This window comes from Enhydra lutris, unplaced genomic scaffold (genome assembly GCF_002288905.1).
Source record: "Enhydra lutris kenyoni isolate GAN:26980312 unplaced genomic scaffold, ASM228890v2 scaffoldscaffold3, whole genome shotgun sequence".
In the NCBI taxonomy this organism is placed as follows: Eukaryota; Metazoa; Chordata; class Mammalia; order Carnivora; family Mustelidae; genus Enhydra; species Enhydra lutris.
The window spans coordinates 41,091,425-41,102,518 of record NW_019154087.1 but is presented as its reverse complement, the minus strand read 5'-3'; the positions used below and the strand labels follow the sequence as shown (position 1 = coordinate 41,102,518).

At 36.9% G+C, this 11,094-nt stretch overlaps 1 pseudogene across 1 annotated transcript; it reads right to left on the bottom strand.

Moving 5' to 3' along the window:
- Positions 1-9,833: 9,833 nt before the first annotated feature.
- LOC111156202 lies at positions 9,834-10,501 on the bottom strand (annotated as a pseudogene). The gene has a single exon (XR_002641189.1). The product of XR_002641189.1 is annotated as a ubiquitin-conjugating enzyme E2 variant 1 pseudogene (transcript).
- Between the last annotated feature and the right edge of the window lie 593 nt (positions 10,502-11,094).

Genomic DNA, 11,094 nt, shown 5'->3' with positions numbered 1-11,094 from the left:
TGTTATCTGTGAGGTATTTGTTGTGTAAAATGGCTGGCTCAACAAGTAGTCATTTTATAATAATTTTTGTAAAAGGTAAATAAGAAGAAGAAATTATATGTATTCTATAGTAGATAAATGTCTGTATATGATTCTATGGCCATGGTGAAGAAGTAGAAGGATATATGCTAAGATGTTGTGAATAAAATAATGGTATGTGTGGGAAAAGGGGAGCAGGTTATTAGTGTAAGGGGAAAAGGAGAACCAAAAATGAAAAATAAAAATTTTAAAAAGATTGTACTTAGGGGTGCCAGGGTGGCTCAGGCAGTTCGGCATCTAAGTCTTGGTTCCCCCTCTGGTCATGATCTCAGAGTCCTGGGATCAGCCCAGTGTTGGGTTCCTTGCTCAGTGCAGAGTCTGCCTGGGATTCTCTCTCTTCCTCTCCTCCTCCCACCACCTGCATGCTCTCTTTCCAAATAGATAGATAAATACAGCTTGAAATCCAGAATTGTGATGCCATCACCTTTGTTTTCTTTTTCAACATTCCTTTGGCTATTTGGAGTCTCTTTTAGTTCCATACCAATTTTAGGATTCTTTGTTTCAACTCTGTGAAAAAAGTTGATGGTATTTTGTTAGGGATTGCACTGAATGTATAGATTGCTCTAGATAGCATAGGCATTTTAACAATATTTGTTCTTCCAATTCATGAGCACATTTTCCTCAATTTCTTTCATGAGTGTTCTATAGTTTTCTGAGTACAGACCCTTTGCCTCTTTGGTTAGGTTTATTCCTAGGTATCTTATGGTTTGGAGTGCAATTGTGAATGGGACTGACTCCTTAATTTCTCTTTCTTCTGTATCACTGTTAAAGAACTGCAACTGTTTTTTGTGCACTGATTTTATATCCTGCTATTTGCTGCATTCCTATATGAGTTCTAGCAATTTTGGGGTGGAGTCATTTGGGTTTTCCACAGAGAGTATCATGTCATCTGTGAAGAGTTAGAGTTTGACTTCTTCTTAGCCAGTTTGAATGCCTTTTATTTCTTTTGTTGTCTGATTGCTGAAGCTAGGACTTCTAGTACTGTGTTGAACAACAGTGGTGAGAATGGGCATCCCTTGTGTGTTCTAAAAAGCTCTCAGTTTTTCCCATTGAGAATGATATTTGCTGTGGGTTTTTCTTTTCTTTCTTTTTCTTTAGATTTTATTTATGTATTTCAGAGAGAGTGAGAGAGTGAGCATACAAGCAGGGGAAGGAAAAGAGGGAAGCAAGCTCCCCTGCTGGGCAGGCAGCCTGATGCTGGCTGGATCCCAGGACTTTGCAATCATGACCTGAGCTGAAGGCAGACACTTAACCGACTGAGCCACCCATGCACACCCACTGCGGGCTTTTCATAGATCGTTTTGATGATACTGAAGTATGTACTCTCTATCCCTACACTGTGAATAGTTTCTATCAAGAAAGGATTCTGTACTTTGTCAAATGTTTTTTTTCTGCATCTATTAAGAGGATCATATGGTTCTAGTCCTTTCTTTTATTAATGTAGTGTATCACATTGACTGATTTGCAATTGTTGAACCACCCTTGCAACCCAGGAATAAATCCTACTTGGTCATGGTGAATAATCCTTTTAATGTACTGGTGGATCCTACTGGCTAGTATTTTGGTAAGAATTTTTGCACCCATGTTCATCAGGGATATTGGTCTGTAATTCTCCTTTTTGGTGGGGTCTTTGGTTTTTGGGATCAAGGTAACGCTGGCTTCATATAAAGAGTCTGGAAGCTTCCTTCCATTTCTATTTTTTTGAAACAGCTTCAGAAGAATAGGTATGAATTCTTTAAGTGTTTGGTAGAATTCCCCTGGGAAGCTCTCTGGCCCTGGACTCTTGTTTGTTGGGAGGTTTTTGATTACTGTTCAATTTCCTTCCTGGCTATTGGTCTGTTCAGGTTTTCTATTTCTTCCTGTTTCAGTTTTGGTAGTTTATATGTCTCTAGGAACACATCTGTTTCTTCTAGATTGCCTAATTTGTTGGCATATAGTTGCTCATAGTATGTTTTTATAATTGTTTGTATTTCTTTGGTGTCAGTTGTGATCTCTCCTCTTTCATTCATGATTTTACTTATTTAGGTCCTTTCTCTTTTCTTTTTGATAAGTCTGGCCAGGGGTTTATTGATCTTATTAATTCTTTCAAAGAACCAGCTCCTAGTTTCGTTGACCTGTTCTACTGTTCTTTTGGTTTCCATTTCATTGATTTCTGCTTGAATCTTTACTAATTCTCTTCTCCTCTTGAGTTTAGGTTTTATTTGCTCTTCTTTTTCTAGCTCTCCTTTAGGTGTAAGGTTAACTTGTGTATTTGAGACTTTTCTTCTTTCTTGAGAAAGGCTTGTATTGCTATGTACTTCCCTCTTAGGACCACCTATGCTGCATCCAAATGGTTCTGAAAAGTTGTGTTTTTATTTTCATTTGCTTCCATAAATTCTTTTAATTCTTCTTTAATTTCCTGGTTGACCCATTCATTCTTCATTCAGTAGGATGCTTTTTAACCTCCGTGTATTTGAATTCTTTCCAAATTTCCTCTTAGGATTGAGTTCAAGTTTCAAAGCATTGTAGTCTGAAAATATGCAGGGAATGATCCCAGTCTTTGGATATTGCTTGAGACCCAATTTGTGACCCAGTAGGTGATCTATTCTGGAGAATATTCCATGTACACTCAAGAAGAATGTGTATTTTTTGCTTTAGTATGGAGTGCTCTGAATATATCTGTGAAGTCCATCTAGTCCAGTGTGTAATTCAAAGCCCTTATTTCCTTGTTGATCTTCTGCTTAGACGATCTGTTCACTGTAGTGAGTGGGGTGTTAAAGTCTCCTACTTTTATTGTATTATTATCAATTGTTTAATTTTGTTATTAATTGGTTTATATAATTGGTTGCTCCCATGTTAGGGGCATAAATTTTACAATTGTTAGCTCTTCTTGTTGGATAGACCCTTTAATTATGATATAGTGTTCTTCCTCGTCTCTTATTACAGTCTTTGGTTTAAGATCTAACTGATATAAGGATTGCTACCCCAGCTTTCCTTTGATGTCCACTGGCATGATAAATGGTTTTCCACCCCCTTACTTTTAATCTAAACATGTCTTTAGGTGGAAAATGAGTTTCTTGCAGACAGCATATCAATGTAATCATCAGTATGGTACTGGCCAAAAAACCAGACACATAGATCCAGAAAAGGACCCTCAACTCTATGGTTAACTAATCTTTGACAAAGCAGGAAAGAATGTCCAATGCAAAAAAGATAGTCTCTTCAACAAATGGCACTGGGAAAATTGGACAGCCACATGCAGAAGAGTGAAATTGGACCATTTTCTTATACCGAACACAAAGATAAACTCGAAATGGATGAAAGACCTAAATTTGAGACAGGAATCCACCAAAATCCTGGAGAAGACCACAGGCAGCAACCTCTATGACCTTGGCTGCAGCAACTTCCTGCTAGACACATCTCTAAAGGCGAGAAAAACAAAGGCAAAAATGAACTATTGGGACTTCTTCAAGATAAAAATCTTTTGCACAGCAAAGGAAACAGTCAACAAAACCAAAAGACAATAACAGAATGGGAGAAGATATTTGCAAATGACATATCAGATAAAAGGCTAGTATCTAAAATCTACAGAGAACTTATCAAACTCAACATCCAAGGAACAAATAATCCAATCAAGAAATGGGCAGAAGTCACTTTGGAGAACAGTGTGGAGATTCCTCAAGAAATTAAAAATAGAGCTTCCCTATGACCCTGCAATTGCACTACTGGGTATTTATCCCAAAGATACAGATGTAGTGAAAAGAAGGGCCATCTGTACCCCAATGTTTATAGCAGCAATGGTCACGGTCTCCAAACTGTGGAAAGAACCAAGATGCCCTTCAACGGATGAATGGATAAGGAAGATGTGGCCCATATACACTATGGAGTATTATGCCTCCAGCAGAAAGGATGAATACCCAACTTTTGTAGCAACATGGACGGGACTAGAAAAGATTATGCTGAGTGAAATAAGTCAAGCAGAGAGTCAATTATCATATGGTTTCACTTATTTGTGGAGCATAACAAATAGCATGGAGGACAAGGGGAGTTAGAGAGGTGAAAGGGAGTTGAGGGAAATTGGAAGGGGAGGTGAACCATGAGAGACTATGGACTCTGAAAAACAATCTGAGGGTTTTGAAGGGGCGGAGGGTGGGAGATTGGGGGAACCAGGTGGTGGGTATTGGAGAGGGCACGGATTGCATGGAGCACTGGGTGTGGTGCAAAAACAATGAATACTGTTACGCTGAAAATAAATTTAAAAAATTAAAAAAAAAAAAAGAAATGGGCAGAACTCATGAACAGACATTTCTCCAAAGAAGACATTTCTCCAAATAGCCAACAGACAAATGAAAAAATGCTCAACATCACTTGGCATAAGGGAAGTACAAAGTACAAAGTACAAAATCAGGGAAGTACAGTGAGATGTCACCTCACACCAATCAGAATGGCTAAAATTAACCAGTCAGGAAATGACAGGTGTTGGCAAGGATGGGGAGAAAGGGGAACTCTACTATACTGTTGGTGGGAATGCAAGCTGGAATAGCCACTCTGGAAAACAGTTTGGCGGTTCTTCAAAAAGTTGAAAATAGAGGTACCCTACAACCCAAGAATTGCACTACTGGGTATTTCCCCCAAAGACAGAAAGGCAGTGATCCAAAGGGGCATCTGCACCCCAATGTTTATAGCAGCATGTTGACAACAGTCAAACTATGGAAAGAGCCCAAATGTCCATCGACAGATGAGTAAAGAAGATGTGGTATACATATATACGATGGAATACTACTCAGCCATCAAAAATGATATCTTGCCACTTGCAATGACGTAGATGAACTAGAGGGTGTTACACTAACCAAAATATGTCAATCAGAGAAGGTCAATTATCATATGATCTTGCTGATATGTGGAATTTAAGAAACAAACACAGGATCATAGGGGAAGAGAGGAAAAAATAAAACGACAAAATCAGAGAGGGAGACAAACCATAAGAGACTCTTAAGCATAGGAAACAAATTGAGAGTTGCTAGAGGCAAAGGAGTGGGGGATGGGGTAACTGAGTCATGGACATTAAGCAGAGCACATTATATAATGATCACTGGCTATTATATAAGACTGATGAATCACTGAACTCTCCCTCTGAAACTAGTAATACACTATATGTTAATTAATTGAATAAAAAAACAAAATGATCTTGAAGTGTCAAGGAAAACAGTGACAGTATTTGTTGCCAATGATAAAATTTAAGCTTTCAGATAAAATTAGAATATTGGAAAACTTGTATCTGCAACTGTGAGCCTGACAACCTCCCAGTACTTAAACACTTTTCTGATAAAATAAGTAGTAATATTAACAAAAATGATTCTTTAAAATTAAATAATAAAATGTGTTAATAATTTAAAAGACAGATTAAAAAATCTTTAAAAAAGATTGCATTTAAAATAATCAGCACTTTGGGGCACCTGGGTGGCTCAGTGGGTTAAGCCTCTGCCTTCTGCTCAGGTCGTGATCTCAGGGTCCTGGGATCGAGCCCCACATCAGGCTCTGCTCAGCAGGGAGCCTGCTTCCCTCTCTCCCTGCCTGCCTTTCTGTTTACTTGTGATCTCTCTCTCTCTCTCTCTCTGTCAAATAAATAAATAAAATCTTAAAAAAAATAATAATCAGCACTTATAATATATTCTATATGATGTATTTATGTAAAATCATTACCATGTTTAACAACAACAACCACCCCAGTGCTTACTGTCCATATACAGGTCTTGCAGGAGAAATTCCAGCTGTAGGCAAAACATGGCATTTGGTCCAACTGAGAATAATCCCAGCTCCTTGTTCTAGCCCTGGCCTCATTTCTGCCTCATTTCATTTTCCTGAGTTTTGAGTTCCAACACAATGTGGTTTAAATTTCCACAAATGGGTAGGAAATGGGAGTACCTCCAGGAGGGTAGTAATAGTGTGAATCCAAAAAGGCATTAAATGCTTAATGGTACGAAGTTTCCTTTTTGGGGTAAAGAAAATGTTCTGGAACTATATAGAGGTGACGACTGAACAATACTGTAAATGTACTAAATGCCACTGAATTGTACACTTTAAAAAGGCTTATTTTATCTAAGGTAAATACTTATCTTAATAAAAAGGCATAAAGAATGTTATGGACAAACACATTTTGGGATACTATTTCTGAATTTAACTCAAAATTCACAGTCACTTGGAAGCTTATGCCAGATATATGTAGACAGGTATGAGATCATCTAATTTAATTATTTTCTAATTTACCTTTGAAATTTAGTTCTTGAATCTTTCAAAGATACTAGCTCACCTTCATGGCACAAAATGTAGCTGAGTGACTAGAAGACACATAATTATCCCTGCAATGTTAATGTATTTAGCTGACAGATCCCCAGTATTCAAGAATTCTACGTCTCTGCCCATATAAACTCCTCACTCATCTTTTTCTGAAAAGCATGCCTTAGCACAAGTGCCCTGAACCCACAAGCAGCTCTCCTGGTCCATGGGTCTTGCAGTTCAAGTCCTATGTCTTAGCACTCCTGAAAAGACACACAGAAAAACCTATGGGAATTAAGTACAGACTTTGGAGGTGGGAGGGTGGAAAGAGAGCTCATACCCAAGAAAGGGCTTATAGATGCTTGCTCAAAATGACCATGTTCCTACTTTATTAGGAAATAAACTGCAATAAAAAGCCTGTAGAAATTTATGTTCAGAACTGACATTCTTACATCTACATAGACTCCTCATTATTGTGTATGTGTTTACTGAAATATAGTACACATACAGTATTTTATTAGTTTTAGGTGTATAACATAGTGATTTGACAATTCTATACATTATGCTATGTTCATGATTAAGCATAGTTACCTTCTATCACCATATGATTCTATTACAGTATTATTGGCTATATTTCCTACGCTGTACTTTACCTCTCTGTGTTTTATTCTACAATTGCAAGTTTTTACCTCTTAATCCCATTCTCTTATTTTGCCCATCCCACCTCATCTCCCCTCCAAACCACCAGTTTTTTCTTTGTATTTACAAGTCTGTTTCTGTTTTGTTTTCTTAGATTCTATCTAAATATGAAATCATATAGAATTTGTCTTTCTCTAATTTATTTCACCAAGCATAATACCATTTATCTCCATCCATGTTGTCACAAATGGCAAAATTTCATTCATTTTTATGACAGAATCATATTCCATTGTATGTGTGTGTGTGGGGGTGTGTATATATATATATATATATATATATATATATATATATATATATATCACATCTTCTTCATCCATTCTTGTATCAGCGACCTCTGGGTTGTTTCCATATCTTGGCTGCTGTAATAATGCTGTGATGAACACAGGGGTGCATGTGTTTTTTTTTATGTTTTATGTGAATTAGCGTTTTGTTTTCTTCAGGTAAATACCCAGAAGTGGAAATGCTGGATCATGCCGTATTTCTATTTTTAATTTTTTGAGAACCTCCATACTATTTTCCATAATGTCTGCACCTATTTACATTCCCACTACTAGTGCGTGAGGGTTCCTTTTTCTCCACATCCTTGCCAACACCTATTGTCTTTTTGATACCAGCCCTTCTGACAGGTATTAGGAGACTTCTCATTGTGGTTTGGACTTGTATTTTCTTAATGATTAGTGATGCTGAGCATCTTTATAGTACCTGAAGGCCATCTGTATGTCTTCATTGGAGAAAAGGTCCATCCAGTTTCTTTGCCCATCTTTAAATTGGATTATTTGGGTTTTTTGGGTGTTCAGCTATAGAAGTTTTTTTTTTAATATACATTTTGGATATTAACCCTTTACTATATATATATATATATATATATATATATATAATATGTATATATATATCTATATAAAATTATATATATCATTTGTAAATGTGTCCTCCTATTCAGTAGGTTCCTTTTCATTTTGTTGAGAGTTTCTTTCTCTGTGCAAAAGCTTTTTAATTTGAAGTAGTTCCAATTGTTTATTTTTGCTTCTGTTGCCCTTGTCTGAGGAGACAGATCCAAAAGAAAAAAAAATATGTGTGTATATATATATATATATATATATATATATACACACACACATATCGCTAAGACCAATATCCAAGAGTTTACTGCCTTTATTTTCTTTAAGGAGTTTAATGGTTTCATATCTTACATGTAGACCTTTAATTCATTTTGTGTTCATTTCTGTATGGTGTTAAGAAAGTGGTCCTGTTTCATTCTTTTATGTGTATTGTCCAAAACTGGACACCTACTTTTATTTATTGAAAAGAACTGTCTTTTCCCCATTGTATATTTTTGCCTCCTTTGTTGTAAGTTAATTGACTACAGAAGTATAGGTTTATTTCTGGACTCTATTCTATTACACTGAGATCTGTGTCTATTTTTGTGCCAACACAAAATGGGATATCATCCCATTTGGATTACTATAGCTTTGCAGTATAGTTTGAGATGTGGGAGTGTGATACCTCCAGCTTAGTTTTTCTTTCTCAGGACTGGTTTGGCTATTTGAGGTCTTTTGTGGTTCCATGCAAACTTCAGATTTGTTCTAGTACCATGAAAAATGCTATTTATTTTGACAGGGATTACACTGAATCTGTAGATTGCTTTGAGCGGTATGGACATTTTAACAATATTAATTATTCCAATCCATGAACACAGAATATCTTTCCATTTATTTGTGTCATGTTCAATTTCTTTCATCAGTGTCTTATGGTTTTCAGGATATAGGTTTTTCACCTCCTTGGTTAAAATCATTTCAAGCTATTTTATTCTTTTAGATTCAACTATAAATGGAATTTTCTTATTAATTTCTTTTTCTACTGGTTCATTATTATTATATATGATTATAACAGATTTCTATATATTAATTTTATATCCTGCAGTTTTACCAAATTCATTTATTATTCAAATAATTATTTGCTAGAGGCTTCAGGGCTTTTATATATAGTATTATATCATCTGCAAATAGCAACGGTTTTACTTTTTCTTGTCTGACTCCAGTACTTTGTTGAATAAAAGTGGCAAGAGTGGGCATCCTTGTCTTGTTCCTGACATTAGAGGAAAAGGTTTTGGCTTTTCTTCATTGAGTATAATATTAGTCATGGATTTGTCATATATGGCCTATATTATGTTGAAGTATGCTTCCTCTGTATCCAGTTCGTTACTTAGCTGACCTTCTTAAACCAACAGCCAGATAAAATGAATAACTGCACCTCAGTCTCAGAATAGTCCCTTCAGGGGCACCTGCGTGGTTCAGTGGGTTAAAACCTCTGCCTTCAGCTCAGGTCATGATCTCAGGGTCCTGGGATCGAGCTCCGCATCAGACTCTCTGCTCAGCGGGGAGCCTGCTTCCCCCCCTCTCTCTGCCTACTTGTGATCTCTCTCTCTGTCAAATAAATAAATAAAATATTTGAAAAAAAATTTTGAAAAAAAGAGAATAGTCCCTTCAGCGTTCCTCACCTCCATGCCAACTGGATATTGCTTCCTCCTACACTGCATTAACTTAAAATAAATCCACGTACTCCTACACAAACAATACAATAGCCATCATAATACTTCTTGGCTTTCACTCTACCCCACTGCCTTGAACACAGATGATTTTCCTGGGAAATATTTTTTACACATCAACTTACTACATGCAATAACTTTTTTCGGCAAGAAAATACAGCTTGTGTGAGCCAATTTAAAGGAAATTTTAGTGTAAATGGAAAATTGATCCAAAAACTCCAATGTGGATTCTTAGACTTTCTTTTTTTTTTTTGTTATAGCACAACTTATATATTTCAAATGGACAAAAAATTAGTATCGTTTACAGTATCTTAAGATAAATTGCCTTTGAATGGGAGCTTCCTTTCCAGTACTTTGAGGTCTACAAGACGTATCTAGAAAATGTACTACTGTGAAAAATGACTGCTTAAATCGAATGGGGGAGTGGGGAGGGCCTGTGGTTTCTCTTTTTAATTAATGCTGTAACACTGTCCTTCAGGTGGCTGAGGGAGTTTCATGTTTTCTTTAGACATCATTAGGCGCCGGAGCTCTTGCAGGACAACTCTGATGCTATATGAATTCTGCCATTTTGCTAGCACTGATATGGCTCTTGGGTCCACCACTCCATTAGAACTATTAACTCCATTCATATTAATTTTTGTTACAAATCTTACAAAGGGGGGTGCTTCTGGGTATTTAGGTCCACATTCTATTTTAAGGCTGTATATTCGGTTTTCATAAATTGTTCTTGGAGGCCCAATTATCATCCCTGTCCATCTTGTAAGTGTCATGTCTTCGTCATCTTCTAGACCCCAGCTAACTGTGCCATCTCCTACTCCTTTCTGGCCTTCTTCCAGTTCTTCCAACAGTCGAAAATTGCGATGGACTTTTACTCCCGAGCCTGTGGTGGCTGCCATCTTGCGTCGCTGTTGTTCGAAGGCCGGCCTTCTTAGACTTTCTTTTTCCTAATGTTTTTATCCTTTTGAGCTTCCTAATACATTTTGATTCCATTAGCTAATATCCTTTCTTTGCATATTTGTAACATCCTAGTTTCTATTTCCTTTTATCCCATTCATTCTATTCCAGCCAATCCTAGATCTAATATATATTTGGCTTCCCTATTCTTTTGTCTAGAGTGCTTCTGGAAAATGTAACACAAAAGCACAGGCTGGTATCATTATAATTCATGGGTCTATGTTAACCACCTGTCCATTGTTAGAACCGGAATTGGTTTCTTGGCAAATAAGGTACATTTAACCTGAGTTTAAGGAAAAGCAGAAACTAAGAATCTTGTGGAGGAAGCCTATCTGCAGAGAGGAGAACAGAAAGACAGGCAGGGGAGATCACATAGAAAGAGAGGTGTTGACTGAGTCAAAGGCAGAGGGGGCTGCCTGACATTTCAGTTTTACTATGTTGCCCTACATCTCCTGTTTTTTGAGGTACCTTGAGAAGATTTTTACCTGAGAAGACTTATCCTCAAAATATATTACTCCTTGGGGCACCTGGGTGGCTCAGTGGTTAAAGCCTCTGCCTTTGGC